A 16,348-nucleotide genomic window follows, 5' to 3' on the forward strand; every position below is an offset into this window, starting at 1 on the left:
ACCCAGGCTGTTCAGTTCATAGTCAGGACTTCATCTCCCTACATGACAAAGCCAGCTTGAATGGGAGAAAGTTTAACCAGTACTGATGGAATAGTTAGCAATAAGGTGAAATTGATGGTAGTGTGAGAGTACAAATAGAATTAATTAAGGTGACAAAAGGGTGATATGTTTCATTATGAAGTATACTGTAGAGTTTTGTAGAATTAAGGACATTTAGCAAGAATACTGGACAATTCTGAGATCTGCAGTAAATGTGAATGATATTATAGGACAATAGCTTAACTTCAGCTGTGCAAGAATGCCACTAGTGGAACATTGTCACAGGGGGTTCCTCTCTTTATACTGAAGCAGCCGCTCTCATGGTAGCTGTATTGCTCTGTTTACTGCTCTGTCAAACTCCCTGGAAGAGTGACCTTGAACAAACATGGCATCTTTCAGGTGTGCCAAAAGTGTGTCTCCTCCTGCCAAACTAGAACAAATGTGGTGATATTGGAGTGCTTGCCTGTAAACAGCTGACGTCTTTGGGTGGCTGGGATGACTACTGCTGTTACGAAGACACACGTGTCTGTTAGCTGGCTTCCTGTAGACACAGGTCTGTAATGTCACTGGTTTTTCATACATAATTAATTTCTTTTGACCCCAAATTTGCAACATATATGGGTACCTCTAACTGTGCAGTTGCATTAACTGGCAAAATCTGAAAAATATTTAAGCAAAGAATTGGTGAACATTTAGTTGCTTTCTGGTATAACCTCTGAATTAAAGCACGGTTAGTACATATGGATTGTGGAAGTACATCAAGTCTGGAAAGTACCTCATGCAGTATACAGAACAGTGCCTTTACAGAGAAAGAACTTGCAGCAGCAGCTTGGAGCTCCAGCTAGTTTTTCTTCAGGTTTCAATGAATATGTTCAGCCTAAACTGTTTCTAGCAATGTGACAGTCCCATGGGCTATATTTAAAAATATAATGTTGTGTAGCTGGCATATTTGTGGCTTGGTTATTTTGCAGATTTTAGAACAGTTTGGGTGAAGAAATAGATGAAGGTAGTTTAACCAGACTCTCTTGTCAGGTTTTACATTTTAAGTGTTTCATCTAGCATACATCTAATTTCATCAATGATCAATCAAAAGACATGGGATTGAATTTATAAAGGTTACCATAAGATGTACATAACAGCTGGAAGGCAGTGCTTTTGCATGAAAACATGCGGCAATGCATTGGGCTGTATCCACAGTCATGTTGCATGCTAATGAGACAGTTTGGGGAAGAGGCATATATTTAGTAGCCGTGTGCTCTCTCCTCTGGAACAACCTCCAGGAAGTCTTCTACATGATGAGAAGTTTACAGAATCACTTAGAGGTGTAGGTTAGCATGGCTCCTTCTACAACATCACAGAAGTGAACTTGGTTAAAGGGCTGTGTTCAGTCATTGTGGTAGAGATATGTAGACAGGATTTTTGTGGTAAGGTAGAGTTAGGAAGTGCATGTGAGGGGCCGCATATGTGAGTGTTTGTGTGAGTACGTCTGCTTGGGAGGTAGCATTAGGGGGGTAGAGGGGTTATATTAGGTATGTGAGTGTGTGAATGGGTTGATGATTACTATTGAATGGGTGTATGTGCATTTGTGGGGGTGGTCAGGAAGGTGTAGCTATCATTCTTCCACACAACCCTAGACTAATGAGTAGACCCTGCAACATTGGGTGGGTGAACAACTAGACACCAGAGATACAACTCTCTTGCCATAATAGCATGTAAAACAGTATGGGATCATCAGGGTAGGGGAACACTAAATACTACAGACCAATAATAGAAATAAAATGTAAAATAAAAGGGGGAAAAGGGACCTGACCTCCCCCCTGCACTAATTGATGTTAGAACAGTAGATGTTTTTTTTTCCTATACAGTGAGGATCTTGGGCATTATTCACTGTCTGTGACTTGTTGTGCTATACAAGGGGGAGGTATAGGAATTAATAAGTATACCTGTTCACCTCATAAATGGCTTTCACCCTTGCATGCACTTACTACATGATATGAAGTGTAAAACCTAAATGTCTTGCATTAAGGGCTAACTGTAATCATCTGTGCAGGGGAAAAGAGACATGGATGTTCTGGCACAGGGACAGGTATGGAGTATGTGGTGTGTGTGTGTGCATGTGTGTGCTTTACTGTGTGGAAGAGTGTCTAAGGGGGATGGTGCCTGTGCTTACATGATTGACCCATTGCAGTTAACTATCATGCAAAGTGCTGATCTGCATATGCAATAATTAACTGTGAATTCAGAGACATGCAAATTAACCAATAATGAGATCTTTCCTCATTGTGGCTAATGCGTTTCTGAATCGTAAAGTACCACATCCTGTAAGCAGGGCTTTTCTAGCATGGGCAATACAGCCCACGATGGGACAGTTAATGAATCCCTAGAATGAATTTGTGCCATGTAGTGTTCCAGATTAACCATGAGCGTTGTGATGTCAGCTATAACGTTTACTTTCACAATGCTTCTGGCCACATTCATCCATTATATTTCATGTTCATTTTCTGTTTATAGCATTCAGAATTTGGCCTGAAATACAACATGAAGCAGACCCATTTCTCTCATCTTAACTTGCAAGGAAATACATCACATTTTCTTGATGATTTATACAGTATTGTGTTAGCTCTTTTTATACAAAAGGGGGGTCTTCAAGATAAACTGAATGAATCTATTTGACTCTAAGCTGACTTCACATACATTGAGCAATGATATTTAATTGTTTGTAAGATGAATTCTTTGAAAACATTTTTTGATCATTTTATTTGGGGGAGCCTAGTCAGACTGTATGGTGTGATACACAATCAAAACTGCACACTTTTTGCAGGTATTAATGCAAGTAACAATGCCCTTTTGTATACATCACATAAATGGCTGCATTGTCAAACTATTAATCTACGGCTAAGTTTTTCACCACATTGAAAGCTTTGCATTATTTATTGTCTATGGAGTCTGGTACTGAATATTTTTGCCATATAAGATAAAATAGTAGTTAACTTTTACTTATTACAAATGCTGAATCCTGATGCTTAGTTTAATTCTATTGTTTTTTTTCAAACACCTTTATTGAATTATCACTTGTGACATAGGCAAATTTATATTCATATAAAGGTAATCAAATTATATATAACATAACAAACATTATACTTCACATATATTGCTATATATCACATAATCTAAGCAACATTACATAAATTATTCAATTCCTGCCTTTTTTAAACAAGAAACATAAATTATTCAATTCCTGCCTTTTTTAAACAAGAAACATCTATAGTAAACCATCACTTACTACAGAGGCAATCATACATTTATATAAATGAGAGCAAACTACACTGACACAATCCTAGTTGCAAGCATTTTACATCAAAAACCATGCTGACACACTCCCAGTTGCAACATTATACATCACTTATAATCTACCTAATCATTTTCAGTCAAGCATTACATAGCTCATTTAAAGTCCTGCCTTCTTTTAAACCTCATTCCTCCCCTGTATGTATTGTTCACACAATTCACATTTTTCCTATGTAGTTTGGTTCTACCCTTTTCTAAAGATCTCAATTGCAGTTGTTTAATCTCAGTTACTATATTCACTACTTCCAGTATAGTTGGCTTAAATGTTGATTTCTATTTTCTAGTAATTGCTTTTTTGGCAGCCACCATTATGAGACACAACAAGGCCTTATCATGTCTAGGCAATTCCGATTCTGTACCGTAGCTCAGAAAAATCATCTCCATTGTCAGACCAATCTGCCCACCCCGCATTTCTGACAGTGCATCTTGCAGGGAATTCTTAAAGTCCACCAACTCACTGCACTCCCAGAAAATATGTTGCCAATTACCTACTTTAATTGTATTGTTGATCACAACAGTAAAAATAAAACAATTGTTAGCTGTATATTTGCTTTATGCGTACCCCAGTTTGCTCCGACACCCCTGTAGTTTTCAGCTGCATTCTACATGCATGCTGTTGCACATCTCTCTCTTTTCTTTGTTGTATTTCATTTTCTGTCCCTTTTCTCCTTTTCACCCCCTTTCATTTTGTCAGGAGTGCATCACACATTAACTAAAATGTAAGTTTGTGAGGGGTTATTAGAATACAATACTGCATATATTTATTTATTTTAAGTTTGCTAACCCTGTTGGCCCTATTTTGTGGAAAGATTTCAGTGGGAAGTAGGGAGAAAAGCTTGCAATACAAAGATTTCATACAATATCATGTAAACGTTTGCAGCATCTACTCCGCCTAAACTGTTTTGAGAATATGATGCCCATTTTAAAATGAAGTTATGGATCTGAAAGTTAAGTATTTGGTCTAGTCACGCACCCAGATACTTGAAAGTAGATGTTGTTTCTATGGTTAAGTTGGTTTGATCTGCTACGTTAAAGGTTTTAGGGTTTTTTGCTACTTCTTTTTGGTTCTGGCAAAAATCAAAGATTTAATTTTATTTGTGTTATGAAAGATTTTTTTAGTGAGACAGGAGTTGAGTGTTGGAAGATTTTCTTGGAGTTGATTTTGTATTTCAGAGTGGTTAGGATGGGACCTATAAACGGTGATGCCATCAGCATATAATAGGAAAGGCAGATTGTGAAGAGAAGAAGAATGTTTGTGAAAATAGAAAAAAGCAGTGGTATGAGAATGGAGCCGTGTAAGTCATCTACTTGTCTAGGAGTGTCTGTAGGAGTGGCTGATTTGATTTTAATTAAAGGTTCTCATGGATAAGAAAGCTTTCATCCAAGGAGTATCCCCTGGGCTGACTTCTATTTCGGTTAGATGAGAAAATGGAAAAGAGTTATCTACAAGGATGAATAAATGATTGAAGTCCATTAAGACAGCATTAGTGAGGTTGTCTTTCTTCATGGTTAGAATGATTTCATCAGTGAGGATCCAGAGGGCAGTTAAGTTTCTTCTGTGATAGGAGGTAACATTGCCATGTGTAGCTGAACAATTGGTGGTATATTATTTTTTCTAGACTTTTATCAAATACTGGTAGAATTGAGATTTGACAAAAGTGAGAGGGTATAGTGGGTTTAGGCTGTTTGGGCAATGGCCTGAACGGTGCTGACTTCCATATGATGTGCATAAGGTTACATGTCAAAGGCTGTAAATATGAAGTAAAAGAGTGACTACAAATTCTCTGCAATGGGATAGGAATCATGGAGCTAAATTACTAGATTCAACTGGGGCATCTGTACTTATGTTTTAAAAGAGGTTTGTAATGACTTTGGTGGTGAGATTTTTTGAGACAGAGGGGAAGGAGATGGAGGATGAGAAGATGGAGGGTGGGGTATGTGGAAGAGATGAATTCACTGAGGAAGTCAGATACTGACATGTGCCATTTAGAGCACGTTATGTACTTCAGAGCTGAGTTTTGATTATGAGCTTTATAGCCACTCAGAAAGTTAACCTCGCACCAGAAGCTTATTGGGAGTTTTGGAGGAAGAGTTGCTTTGACATGTGTGCTTTTGATTTGTGCTTATGAATGGCTTGATTTGCAAGGTTCTGGAGGGTGATAAATTGAGTATGGTTGTTGAAGTGAGGGGGTACTTTTAATGTCCCAGGCCTCATCATGTACTTTTCATTTTTGGCTAAGTTAAGGTGTGCCTCCCTCCTCTTAAAATGATGATGATGATGATGGTGATGATGGTAGCCTTCCCACCCCCTGGCTCATGTGGGTTGGGTAATGTCTGATGCACAGTGTGGCCAGTCCATGTATTGTGCTGCATAGCTTTACTGTGTGAATATATGCATCACTTTTGTTCTGTGTTTTCCCAGTCATACTCCAAATTTGTGAACTAGACACGACCTCTTTGCCAGTGCCAGAACATATTGTGTCTGCCTCTGCATTCCATGACAGCCAGCCACAGCTGTGTCCTCCAACTGCTCACTCAGCTCATCTTCTCCAGTGATGCACAACCCTGTCAGCCAGTGCTATAATCTCCCTTTGCACAAGTAGCCTGTTGCACATCTTGGTAGTCTACTGCAGTTTACTAACAGATGTATACAGACAACAAAATGACTTTAGGACTCCAAACACACATTTGATGATGCTACATGTCTGTGCCAGTGCAGTGTTGTACACCCTCTCTTCCTCTGATGGTGGCTGCACAGGGGGTTCATCAGCTTGAATGCTTATGTGACATCACCTGTAACACACAACAGCAAACAGCATTAGGAGCCATCTGCTGAGTATAGTCATGGTACTGTACTGTCATGGGCTCTAGGTTTGGTAATGTGTACCCCTGCCAGCTAGATGACCCTACTGAAAGTCCTTCCAGGCAGTAAGCAGTGGTATAGGTTGAATGTTCCAGATATTGGAACCATGGAATCTGCTGGATGGTACAAAGTGATGCTCTATGCAATACTCTGTGCATTGCACACCAAAACTGGACACCATGTGGACCAGATGGGGTGCTGATTGCAATGTGAGAGCAGTCAATGATCCTCAGGACCCCAAGGAAATGAGTTATGTTGTAGAATGGCTATGTGGTGGTGTTTCTTTCCTCTGCTGTCTTTGAAAACTACATCTGCTCCTCCATATGCATCAGCATCATCTCTAGGAAGTGGAGGCTGAGGCTTGCAAATTTCCTAACACATCTACCGTTGGACACCAGAAGATCCTTTCAGCAAGGGTGGCTAATGCTAGACAAACCTTTGTGTCCGCAGGGATAGGCATACTGTGCTCCTCCTTTGTCCCATGTGAGGATGGCACTAGTCAGCTAGTGTCTGTATGATATCTCTGTCCACACAGTAATAGTTAACGATGTCTTAGTCATGGAGCTGGGATATCCTTCTACTGATGGACTCTTCTATGATGTAGAGGGCAGCTGCACACAACATTCCAGACTTAGGTTTCCAAAGTGACTGATAACACATTTTGAGTAACACTGCATAAGTAATATCTCTGTTCACCGACAAATGTAGTTATACGGACAAGTTGAAGTTTGCATCTCATTGCTTTATTTTTATGTTTTTTTTTAATTGTACTTCCATGTTTGTTATCATTATTTGCAGACACAGTAGCTCTCATTAGCATGTTGACACTCTTCTATATGTCATTATGTGATAAATTGCATGTGATACATGCCATGCTATTTTCCATGGTAGCACAATTGCAATATATGTACCTCTGAATCGTCTCCTTTCAGCACACCTATGAACATCATTTTATTTTGATTTATGCAGTGCAATAGTTGTTTTTGAATACCCCTTAAAAGTAATCAAATAAATGTGAACATTGCTGATTAGAATCATTGCAAGGAATTATTTACTGTTGCTGTTACTGTAAAAGTGAAAAGAGTTGATATGGTAAAGTCTGAAAATACACTGGAAACAATAAAACAAGTGCAATGCAGACTGATTGCAAGAAATGTTGAAAATTAATAAGCATAATGTTGATTTTAGACTAAAGAGAGGCGCAGGCTGTAATATTATGTCTGAATGTACTTTTGAAGTATTGGGACTAGAAGGCAGGGAAAAGAAAGCATTGTGTACATTGTTAACATATTCAGCCATGTAGTGAACGGCTACAGACACGAATATAAAAATTTGTTGTGCAAAATCTTGTTTCAAATTGCACTTAAGGAAGGTAATTTTTTTAAATATTTTGGAATGCCTGGCTCATGAGAAGTTAGGAAGAGTAAAAGAAATGTATAGTGTAAACGTAATGTGTTCCCTTAGGCTGTTTGGTTGAATATGACTTAACCAGTGATTTTAAAAAGTGTGAAATGCACAGTATATGACTGAGATCACTGAGATACAGTGACTCTGATGATGATCATATTATTAAATGGATGAAGGGTGCAAAGCCCCTCACTGAAGGCTGCACGTATTGGGGTGTGAGATTTTGCATCCCAGCATAAAACTTATTTGGATTCTTTTTTGAAATTTTATTTTATGTTCCAAAGCAGAATTAAAAGGGATGAAAAGCCTACTCAGGGTTACTGCCAAGTCCAAACTTGCAAATATGAGATACAACAACTGCAACCAAAACAAATTTAAAGTAGCACACTTTATACAGATGGATAAAGTACTTGTCTTAATGAATTTTACATGTAAAGCCACATGAACTGGATAAGCAATATACTCACTTTTGAGATACTAAAGCATACATGCAGATTATACAAAGCTACAAAAATGCAAATTAGGTAACGTACAGTGCTAACAGCATTGCGACCCTCACAGTTTCCTCAGAAGAGCACAGGGGGTAGCTGGAGTGATGACGTCATAGGTTTGAATGAAGAATAGGAAAAATTATTTTCAAGATGCAAGTAACTTTACTGGAATGAAATAATGTTAGCATGCCAGTAAGACCTTTCATTCCTTCCATTGAATAAAACGTCTTCACTTAGGTCTACATAGAAAAAAACACCACATTTTTATATGTAGAGAGAACAATGATTAAACACGCACAACCAATTATGGTAAATCCACATTAAAACATTTTAACATCTTTTTCCTTTAGGCTACTCTTTACCAAGTTTATTTTTGTTTTCTGAAAGCACAGGTTTAGTCTGTATTGCCATGCATCATGTTTTTACTATCTGAGTGATTTAACCATCGGTTGTCACTGGTGCCTGTCCTTGGTCTTGGATGTTAAGAATCACTCCTGACCACTGGTCCTAATCCAGTTCTTTCTCCCATTGTCTGAGAAGAGACTGAGTTGGCATTTCCCAGTTCAACATCATTCTCATGACAACAGGGTGTGTTTGTTTTATGCCCTATCAGTTCTCTTCCTCCATGCCTGACATGCACTAATATAAGGCCATTAAGTCTGATAAAGTCTGTTAGCATATGCCCCAGTATTTGTAAGCTTAGGATACATATCTTTGATTATCACCACTGGGGTGATAATCCTGCGCTTAAGACCCTTCCTTTCTCCCAAAGATAGGTTAACCAGTAAGATACCACAACATTTCCTGTCCCCCCCTGCTGACGCCTTAAATGTCAGGCTTGGAGACTGAACCCAGGTTGCCTGGGTCAGGGTACAGCCCCTCTGCAGCACAGAGTCACCTAGATATTTGTATACAAACTGATTTGGAGTTTGTCTGTATAATTTATTTTTACTCTATGACTGAGAATAACACCAACATTTATGGGTTACAGTTCCATACTGAGCTGCACAGGTCAATTATCCCTTCACTCTACACTTGAATTTATAAAGTCTACAAACATGGGGGATGAGGGTTCTAACACCACCACCCCCTCTTTAGCTCTACCACATATAACCACAACAAAATGCAAACAATTCACAGACATTTAGTGAGTGTCATTCAGAATTGCTCACTTTATACATACGAAACATGCTTTTCTGCATTTTGCTAGTTTCAGCAAAATAAGTTGTCAGTAAGAATGTGTTTCCCATTGCCTTCTTCAGTGCTATTTTCCTTAATTTTAAGTTATCGCCCTCCTCACTCATTACTTTGTATGCTGTTCAAAAACCTGTAGGATATACACAAGATTCATATTTCATGCCTATTCCTATTTTGCCATTTTATTCCTTCACTTGACTATTTCTAAGTTATGCAGTTTACATCTAGAACAGTGAAAGAATTACCAAATGTGTTATTAACAAACCTGTTGGATAAACTGTAGTTTCATAATGCAAAACTATTGATGTTGGCCACATAACCCCAAACACTATATATTCAACATGGTTTCATTAAATTGTACCGGAAATGGGTCAACATCAAGAGCAATCAGGCACATTCAGAAGTGTAAGATAAGCCTGTGTTGTTGATCTTGTAGGATCTTGGACAAAAGATCTCTTCAGGAAATGGGAAGCGTACTGAGCAAACATTTTACAGGTCATGAACAGTCTAATGATCATCTGTTTTCCAAGCAAACTCCAGAAAACTGAAGTGAAAATTATCACACCATTCACTGTAACATGAAGGCAGAGAGCATAAAGATAAAAGGGACTGTAACCTACAAAAGCAATATTTGTTTAGGCTGTAATACAAAATGTTCTTTCCGGCCGACTGAGTGGAGAAACATCTGCCAGGAATAAAAGGCTTGCTGCTGTCATAAACCACTGCCCTGAAAGGATACAATGATTGTTCATGTGCCCCACACCCACATTTAACGTTAAAAGGCATGTTCTTGCAATTTCCTTAGAAATTAATATGTTTCTTAGGAAGCTTTCCATTTAGATGCCAAATGAGTGCACAGTGAAGTACTTCTTATCTCTCAAGAATTGTGACACAGTAAATCATTATACCTACATGGTTTACGGAGAAATATTATTCTTTATTTACCCACAAAAATCATACATTTTCTGATGAAAGTATGATTCCCCACAAAGGCTTCTGGGCAGAATGACAGATCCAAGTGATTTTTCCTCAAAAACGTAATAATGAAGTGTTTTGTTTAATATCTTCTACAGTAGACAGGAAATTATCAACATGTAAATACAAGAAGCAGTTTACTTTCTGTCCTGCTTATTTTAAGCATCTAGGCAGTACAAGCAGGAATTAAGTAATAAGAAAAATACCAAATTTAAAGTGTAAGTAGATAAACTGAGTGAGAGAGACTCTGTGTGTGTGTGTGTGTGTGTGTGTGTGTGTGTGTGTGTGTGTGTGTGTGTGTGTGTGTGTGTGTGTCGAGGAATAAAACAAAACATTAAAAAGCTATATACCTTTACAGTAGACCTGCAGTATTCTGCAGTGTCTATTACCTAGTTATCAGATCTGCATTATTTTTATAAATATCAGTAACGTCACCAATCAATGGCATGTTTTGGCCACGCAGAGCTGTCACCTGTCGCATGGTACAACTAGCTTATCAAATAGAACAAACCTCACAACCCAGTGACCTTCATGCAGAGCATACAATATGCTTCCAGATGTGCACTGAGTTATATCTATTCATTGCACATGGTTGTAAATGCTCATCAAACTGCTTCATGCTTCAGACAACACACAGCATGTGTCAGTTTAATACAACATATACCCTGTGAAGCATGAAGAAATGTTGATCCTTGTGATATTAGTTTTCGTTCAGAATTGAAAAACACTTATTAGTGGAGTGCTATTTAATCATTCTAATCTGTATCTATGTGCAGCAAACAGCTTCTTATTGCATACGAATGATACTTGTCAGCCCTTTATTAGTCAACATTGCTGTGGTTACTGTTTGTGATTAGTAAAAGCATCCTGTACATGACATTTTCCAGTGCTTCCATAGTCCCTTCAATACTATGCCTTCTTCATCTGCAGAATTTCACACAATAAGCAGAATCTGCAAGAAGACATCCCAAACTCCTTAAGTTACCTTTCTCATGCAAAGCAAACCTCTTCAAATACCTGGACACCTTCAGAAGGCTAATGGGTTAAGGCTTTGCATTTGAACTTCTGACAGTTTTGACATCCTTAGTCTCTTACAGACCTTCCAACTGGATCTGTTTTGGAGGAATGCTCCTATTTTCCACCCTGATTTAACACCTTACATGATGTAACTATTTTTGGGGATATGTCTGTATTTTCAGATCCACTTTACCCCTTCACACAATTTTCTGAATTGCCCTCATTACACATGATTTTTGAAGCTGTCTAGTATACAGAAAAGGGATTGATGTTAATTCACTGAAAGTAGTTTTCATGAACACACACACACACACACACACACACACACACACACACACACACACACACACACACACACACACACACACACACAAAACTGAAAAAATAGTTGCACAAACATTACCTTCTACAAACATCTGAACACCTCCTCACACTCCTTACATATACCAACTCCAAGGTCACACAGCAGTGGAGAAACAGGTAAACTCCACTTTCAGTGAATGTATTTCATCATTTCACAATCACTGAAACTACCTTTGGCAAACTGACATATTCCCTGAGAAAACCACACTACATGACTAACATACTAATGGCACCAATGATTTAAAGAATGGGCACACGCATTTTACATCTCCCTTTTTCAGAAGCAAAAATAAATGGTTTTGTATGGTTGAATTTTGCAGTACATTTCATTGAAGTCTACAGATTTTACGCTAATAATATATTGTTCGATCATTTGTGTCACTCTGTTTTTAAACATGCATTTCTGAGTAGTACCTCACATTCCTACAGGACACAAGAATACTTATGTGCTATTTGGAATTCAAATTTCATGCTAATTAGATGTCCTGATTTTTGGCTGGATGTGCCTATTTTTCAAGGGTCTTTGTATCTATTTTCAATGTCTGCAGGCTGAGAGGTATATTCTTTAATTTGCTTATCTATCTATCTATCTATCTATCTATCTATCTATCTATCTATCTATCTATCTATCTATCTGTCTATCAAAGTGGGTGGCACTTTATCAATTGCCATAATAATCAGGAGCCAATGCATAACAAGTTGCAATTCTCATAAACAGGACTATCTCAGAATGTATAGTACCCCATATATGGAAAACCTCCTATATCATCCCACTACACAAAAGAGGTAACTCCTTTGAACTCAATAACTATCGGCCTATTGCCATTCTATCACCCCTATCTGAAGTCCTAGAAAGGGTCATCCGCACCCAACTCATGAACTACCTTTTAGAAAATAAATTACTGTGTAAAAAACAGCATGGTTTCAGACCCTTCCACAGTACCTCCACCACTTATATCATTCACTGATACCATTAATTATCATAGAAACAATCGTCAACTAGTCTCAGACATATTTTTAAACTTGTCAAAGGCTTTCGATATGGTTAACCATAATAAACTTCTCCTATCACTCTCCACCCTAAAGCTAAGTGACTCCTCTGTCTCCTGGCTAAAGAGCTATCTATCAGGTCGACAACAGGTAGTAAAATGGCAGTAAAATGACAAAATGAACTATCCTCTCTACTTCCAGTATCCTTAGGAGTCCCTCAAGGGTCCATCCTAGGTCCATTACTCTTCACTCTATTCACCAATCAACTCCCATCCTCCATCCCAAATGCCTCAGTTATTCAATACGCTGATGACACCACTATCATATGTGCTGCCCCCACACTAAACCACCTCCATTCACTAACACAGGAATGCTTCTCACTAGCTGAGACCTGGTTCCCCAAGCATCAGCTCATTCTTAACCCAACTAAAACAAAGTTACTTCTCTTTCATTCTCACAGATGCCTTCCCCAAACATATAACTTTACAATTACTTCTAATAATAAAACTGAGATCACTCCAACCACCCACACCAAGCTTCTAGGCATTGAAATAGACAACAACCTAAAATTCGACCTACACATTGCCCAAACTATCAAACTAGGTCTGCTCTACCGTAACAAGCAATTTCTCTCAAAGCAAGCAAGAACACATCTACTATCCACCCTCCTCTATGCATCCTCAGTACTAACCAACCTCTGGAAAACTGACCTAACCAAACTAGAGTCCTGCTACAATAAAATAGCTAGATTTGCCACAGATACTTCATATAGGACACACCACTGTGACTCTCTCAGAAAGTTAAACTGGCAAGAGCTCCCTCTACTACTCCAGTTCAACCAGTTGTCACTAGTACACAAATTATACTACTTCCCAGACAAACTCCCAGCCCTCCAACATCTTATATGTCCCCACACCACAACAAGAACCTTGAGATCTAGCAACCTAAACCTCCTAGAAGTAACTAAACATAACAATGAGGCAGGGAAATCTCTCTTTAGCTATTCCATTTCTAAACTTTGGAACTCACTACCTTCCTCCTATCATCCAATAACCCCACTACACAATTTAAAAAAAATTCTAAAGACCCACTTTACGAATAAATGGCTTATGCTCCTGTCTCACCCCTGGATGAATCCACAAATTAACAATATCTCATTCCACACCCATCTGTCTATTCTAATTTTTTGCCAGCTTCTGACTAAAGAATGACCTAGCATATTCAAAGTAGATGCAAGCTATGGGCAGCATTTTACTGCCACATACTGACCCTATATGCTTCAAAAGCATATATTCTGTATGTATATGTCAGAAATGAGCTAATGTATTCCAAACCTGCTACCACTAATCTGTACATATTACTATGTCTCTGTACTATATAATGTTCTTTTTAACTAATGTTAGTAAATATGTGTTGTATTGTAAGTAACACTGTTCATAAGTGCTTTAATATGAAAATGGAGCTTTTATCCCCGGGCCTCCACTGAAAATGGACATGTGTCCAGTCGGACTTTCCCAGTCAAAAAATGTAAATAAATATATGCACACACACACACACACACACACACACACACACACACACACACACACACACACATAAATATATATGTAGATATATTTCTTTTGTGTGTGTGTGTGTGTGTGTGTGTGTGTGTTAGGTACATGTCCTTAAGATGAACTTTGTAAAACACAAAACATTGATAATTTTTTATCAAAACACAAGACAATGAAAAAAAAAAGAAAATTAGGGAGACAAGCCCCCTGCATCCCTGAAATGCGGGGGGGGGGGGCTACACCTCCATAACACTCTGCTACTTATACATACCAACTCTGAGATTGAAAATAAAACACCACAGACATAAAACTGGAACTTTAATACAACAAAAACAAGAGCAGGATAAGTGCTTTCGGCTTGTGCCTTCCTCAGATCCTGAAAAAAATTCCTAAGGAGTAAGTGTTGCTATGTTTCATTGCCTCAGTTTTTAATTGCTTAATTGCCTTTTAACTAGATTGGCTAGCTGGTTCTTACATAGTTGTGTGTGGGAATTGTTTTCAGGATCTGAGGAAGGCACATGCCGAAAGCACTTATCCTGCTCTTGTTTTTGTTGTATTAAAGTTCCAGTTTTATGTCTATGGTGTTACGCTCCTTTTTTGTTTTCTTCTAATTTGTGTACTGGAGCATTCCTTGGAGGTGCTACTGGATTTTGGTACTGAACTCTGAGATTGCACAACAGCAGGTAATGGGAAAATTCTGTGATCAAAGCAGTATTAATTTGCTTATTCCATTATACAAAATGTTGAATATTCTGAATATTTGACTAACTATCCGATAAGCATATATGGGAACAAGCACTATGGTTGAAAGCTGTTGTTTTGACACAGTTTGATCAACAGAACAGCTGACTGACAGTTGTGCAAGATCTCCACATACTGGGGTTGGAGAATATTCCCTTTTTTCATGTATTGTCAGATCCTGGAATTGGAGTATAGAATTACTGGTGGGAGCAGGGGACTTGCCCTCCCTACACAAGATGTTTTTATGCTCCAAGGTTATTATCCAGAGGAGGCATGCTGCCTTGCCAACTTTTTTTTCCATTTGCGTGTTTTGTTTTTATTTAGTATACATTTAGTATACCTATATATATAATATATATATATATATATATATATATATATATATATATAGACAGAGAGAGAGAGAGAAAGACAGAGATGGAAAGAGAGTGAAGTCCATTCATCAGATGGTTGACAAACTCAAAAGATTGAAACTCAAAACATTGAAAATGGAAATTGCCCTTTTTCCACTGTTGTGAAATCCAGGAGTTGTTATATATAATTAGCAGGGGGAGTAGGGGGAGTGCTACCTGAAAATCAGTAGTTAACCCAATTTGTATTCTGTAGCCTCCTATTATTATTGCCATAGCTGCCTGATTGCCAAAACAAAAAGTCACGGATCTACCTTTAATGACACTATAGGTCTACACATTTCCTTTTCCAGTCCCTACTTTATAAACAGAAGTATATTGGTAGGTGTTGCCTCTAATATCTGGAAAAGAAGAATGATAATTTTAATATATAAAAGTAGGTATCACACAAAGACTGAGAATTCTAAAGCAATTAGCCACAAGACAAAGTAATAGAAAAAGCTGTGAATACTCAGCTTACTAAATACCTGCCAAAGGTTCATAGGTTCATAGGTAAGTACTAGGCTATTGGCCCTAGGGCCTATATAAGCCTAGCTAAAATGGTACCCTGGCTTTTGCCACCCAAGAAAATTATTTTCCTGTGCCCCTGTCAAGTAGAGCGACAGAAGTGACTCAGATCGCTGGAGTCAGAGTCCAGAGTGCTATCCATTAGACAACATGCAACAACATCCTGTGCCTAATGCAGGATGGCTATAGAGCTGGTTATGGCATGGTAACAGTCAATAGCTGTAACCACACTGACTAATCACATCATTTTCATCTAGGTCAGGAAGTTTTCAGCGCAACAACATTCCATGATCTGGTTAAGGCATCCAATTGGTTGACTACTCACAGAGGTAATATATCATAGTTCTCTGACATGGGTTAGAATCTACTTAAGTCAATGAGATGCATCATTTATGTTGCACAACAGCTGTTTATCTAAAAATGTTTTGCTCTGGATGCTATACATAG

The sequence above is a fragment of the Protopterus annectens genome, chromosome 11.part0 (assembly GCF_019279795.1).
Source record: "Protopterus annectens isolate FY-2018-M chromosome 11.part0, PAN1.0, whole genome shotgun sequence".
Lineage (NCBI taxonomy): Eukaryota > Metazoa > Chordata > Ceratodontiformes > Protopteridae > Protopterus > Protopterus annectens.